The sequence below is a fragment of the Chrysochloris asiatica genome, unplaced genomic scaffold, assembly GCF_000296735.1.
Source record: "Chrysochloris asiatica unplaced genomic scaffold, ChrAsi1.0 scaffold00013, whole genome shotgun sequence".
Taxonomy (NCBI): Eukaryota; Metazoa; Chordata; class Mammalia; order Afrosoricida; family Chrysochloridae; genus Chrysochloris; species Chrysochloris asiatica.
The window spans coordinates 2,278,077-2,282,632 of record NW_006408531.1 but is presented as its reverse complement, the minus strand read 5'-3'; the positions used below and the strand labels follow the sequence as shown (position 1 = coordinate 2,282,632).

General features: G+C 38.3%; 1 pseudogene; it reads left to right on the top strand.

Annotated features, from left to right (window-relative positions):
• LOC102821614 overlaps positions 1–2,842 on the top strand; it is a 9,147-nt pseudogene extending 6,305 nt beyond the window's left edge.
• The last annotated feature ends 1,714 nt before the right edge of the window (positions 2,843–4,556 follow it).

Genomic DNA, 4,556 nt, shown 5'->3' with positions numbered 1-4,556 from the left:
TGTATGATGTTCTTGATGTCATTCCACAACTCTTCTGGTCTTCAGTCTTTAGTGTTTAATGTATCATATGTGTTCTTCAGATCTCTAAATTCAGGTAGGATATATTCAAGGTCATATTTTGGCTCTCATGGACTTATTTTCATCTTCTTCAGCTTTAGTTAGAATTTGCATATGAGTAATTGATGGTCTGTTCCACAGTCTGCCCCTGGCCTTGTTTTCATTGATGATATGGTGCTTTTCCATCATCTCTGTCCATAGATGTAGTTAATTTGATTTATATGTATTCCACCTGGTGAGGTCCATGTGTATAGTTGTCTCTTATGCTGTCTAAAGAAGGTATTTGAAATGAAGAAATCACTGATTTTGCAGAATTGTATCATGTGTTCTCCAGCATCATTTCTATCACCAAGGCCATATTTAAACCAACTACTGATCTTTCCTCTTTGTTCCCAACATTTGCATTCTAATCACCGGTAATTATCAATACATCTTGATTGCATGTTTGATCAACTTCAGATTGAAGAAGTTGGTAGAATTCTTTTATTTCATCCTTACTGGCTTTAGTGGTTGGTGCGTAAATTTGAATAATAGTGGTACTAACTGGGTTTCCCTGTAGGCTCATGGATATTGTCTTATCACAGACAGCGTTGTATCTCATGACTGATCTGGATATATTCTTTTTGACAATGAATGCAACACCATTTCTCTTCAATTTGTCATTCCTGGCATGGTTAACCATGTGGTTGTCAGATTCAAAATGGCCAAAAGCAGTCCATTTCAGCTCACTAATGCCTAAGATATCAATGTTTATTCATTCCATTTCATTTTTGACAACATCCAGTTTTCCCAGATTCATACTTTGTACAGTCCATGTTCTGATTTTCAACGGATGTTTGCAGCTGTTTCTCTTCATTTTGAGTTGTCCCCCATCAGCAAATGAAGGTTCTATGGGCTTTTCTCCCACAGGTTTTACCCCATTCCCATCATCACCGTCAGCTCTACTTTGAGGAGGCAGCTCTTCCCCAGTCACATTTTGATTGCCTTCCATCCTGAGGGGCTCATTTTCTGGCACTATATCTGACAGTGTTTCTCTGCTATTCATAAGGTATTCAGTGAGTAAATACTCAGAATTAGTTTGTTACTCCTTCTTCCTACTCTGTCTTAATCTGGGAACTCATCTGAAACCTGTCCACCATGGTTGACCCTGCTGGTATTTAAAATACTGGTGGCATAGCTTCCAACATCACAGCAACTCACAAACAACCACAGTATGACAAACTGACAGGTGAGTGGTGGATACATTTAGTAGGGGCTATGATAATTCGTACACGTGCAGCATTTCTTCAAGATGAATTCCAAAAGTCTCTTGCAGCGGCAAAAAATTATTATGGATCTTTAAGGACCTTGGGTACCCTTTGGCATTGTCCAAAAGCTCTATGTATACAGTGGGGGCCCCTCATACATAGCCTCACATTGTGGCAGCTTTCGTGTGGCTGATAGACTGCATCAAGCTATATACTGCCATGAAAGAGAGCTCACCTTCATTTGATGATGGACAGCCTTGGGGAGAAGAAACTGAAGATGGAATTATGCACAATAAGTTGTTTTTAGACTATACCATAAAATGCTATGAGAGTTTTATGACTGGTGCCGACAGCTTTGAAGAGATGAACACAGAGTTGCAGTCAAAGCTGAAGGATTTATTTAATGTAGATGCTTTCAAGCTAGAATCATTAGCAGCAAAAAACAAAGCACTAAATGAACAGATTACAAGATTGGAACAAGAGAGAGAAAAAGAACCGAATCCTCTAGAGTCATTTGAAAAAACTCAAAGCTTCCTTGCAAGCAGATGTTCAAAAGTATCAGGCATACATAAGCAATTTGGAGTCTCACTCAGCCATTCTTTATCAGAAATTGAATGGTCTTGACGAAGATATTGCTAGAGTAGAACTAGAATGTGAAACAATAAAGCAGGAGAATACTCCACTGCAGAATATTGTTGATAACCAGAAGTACTCAGTTGCAGACATTGAGAGAATAAATCATGAAAGAAATGAATTGCAACAATCCATTAATAAATTAACCAAGGACCTACAGGCTGAACAACAGCAATTATGGAATGAGGAGCTGAAATATGCCAGAGGCAAAGAGACGATTGAAGCACAATTAGCAGAATATCACAAACTGGCTAGAAAATTAAAATTTATTCCTAAGGGTGCTGAGAATTCCAAAAGTTATGACTTTGAAATTAAGTTTAATCCTGAGGCTGGTGCCAACTGCCTTGTTAAATACAAGACCCAAGTTTATGTACCACTCAAGGAACTCCTGAACCAAACTGAAGAAGAAATAAATAAAGTTCTAAATAAAAAAATGGGTTTAGAGGATACCTTAGAACAATTGAATATAATGGTCACAGAAAGCAAGAGAAGTGTGAAAACTCTGAAAGAAGAAGTTCAGAAGTTGGATGACCTTTACCAACACAAAGTTAAGGAAGCTGAGGAAGAAGACAGAAAATGTGCCAATGAGCTCGAGTCCTTGGAGAAACACAAGCACCTCCTGGAGAGCAGTGTTAATGAGTGAGTTAGATGCTATTCAGTGGGAATACCAACTAGTTGTACACACCACAAATGAAGAAAGACGAAAAGTGGGAAATAACTTGCAGTGTCTTTTAGAAATGGTTGCTACTCATGTAGGATCTGTGGAGAAACATCTTGAGGAGCAGATCATGAAAGCTGATAGAGAGTATGAAGAATACATGTCTGAAGAACTCATAGAAAATATTAGAGAAATTGGAGACAAGTATAAGAAGAAAGCTGCTCTGCTTAAAACTTCTGATGAATGAAGATGTAATGTTGTTTGTCTCAGCAAGAACTTTATGTAACAGTGTACATTTTGAAATGCTAAGATTGAAAAGTTCAAACATTTTCTATACCCATCCTTACAATGTAGTCCCCTGACCATATCTTCCCAAGTCTACAGAATTTTTTTTAATCTTTTATAAATCTAATTCATTAACTTAAAATATGTATAACTTGAAATGATAATAAGCTGTTAGGTTTATTAATTTGGTATATACTTGGAATTAATAAAATTTGAGTTAATGTTAAAAAAAAATTATTCTGGGATTTTGAACATGCATGGTTCTTCTGGACCTCAGTTTAAACGCCTCCCAGGGTCTGGTGTTCTCTTCGGCCCCCTTTAATGTTATGCCTAGGGCACTAGGTAAACCAGTCCAACCAGTTAATTAGCTTGCAAGGAAGTAAAATTTCAATTGTTTTAGGTGGTCTTCTTAAATGGCCTGTCCCATCTTACAAAGGAGTAAAATATGGATTTTTATGGGTGGTCTTTCTTGATGGCACATCCTAGATTGTAGTTGCTCAGCTACGTGCCATGAGCAGGTCCTACACATCTTTATAATTGCTTAGGCAAGAAGGGTCTCAATTCCTGAAGATTTTACTCAAAAGACTTCAGTAAATAAGTAGATCAAATTTAATCCTGACTTCTGGACCCACTTTTTTCCCTGCCTCACTGCTTGGGTTTGGTATCTGGTAACTGCTATCATTATTTCCTCTATAGAAAAAACATACATTTTCTTAGCTGTGTATAAGAACGGAATGAAACAAAGATTTCAGAAATGAAAGATCTCGGGGTTCAAAAATAAGCACAGGTATTTGCATATTTGTTAATTCAAAAAAATTTTCCATATGTTCTTTAGAGAAATATTTTGTTTGGTCACAAATATTTCACCATTTTTGTAATGAAGTCTCTGGTTTGGCTTCATTTTATGGTGTGTCGCTTCTTATATCTCTCAAGAGCCCTGGTGTGGTGCTGTGAGCTAATGTGCCGACTGCAAAGTCCATTTTAACCACATGGTATGCAGTTCAAGCTCACCAGTCACGCCTTGGAAACCCAATACAGGGTCACTATGGGTCAGCACTTAACAAGGACAACAACTTGTATCAGGAATGTTTCTCTAGGAGCTGGGTATAGCCTGTGCAAACTTGTCCGATGTTTCTAACTGCTGAAGACCCTGGAGAGAGGAATTTTCCAGGGTGAGATGCTGGACGACACCAGTCCTTCTAAGAGCCAGTAGATAAAACCACAAGTTTGTTTTACAAACAAAATTTAATCATGTTCCCCAGTATAAAGCCTCCTCTTTCTTCCACAGAATGGCTAGTAGTTTCTAACTGCTGATGTTCAAGTTAGCAGCCCAACTTATAACCACTATGCTACCAGAGTTCCTTCCAGCACGTAGGTAGCAGGTGGTCTACTAGAGTTAATCATCAGGCCTTGTCCTGTTTCCATGGAGCAGAAGGTGAAGGTTTCTTATACTTCTTTCCCACAATACCACCGTTGAACTTTTCATAGTGATGGTAGTCATCGATGGCCTTCCCGTTTGGAGGAGACCATTCAGGCTTCCACTTCTCTGTGTCACCCACTTTTAGGGGCCGGGCTTTGGGTTCTTCTTCGTTCTCTGTATGAGAGTGTTGAGCTCCACATGATAAAATCGAAAGCCTGAAGTATTTTGAAAATGACAACTATATACGTTTTTTTTC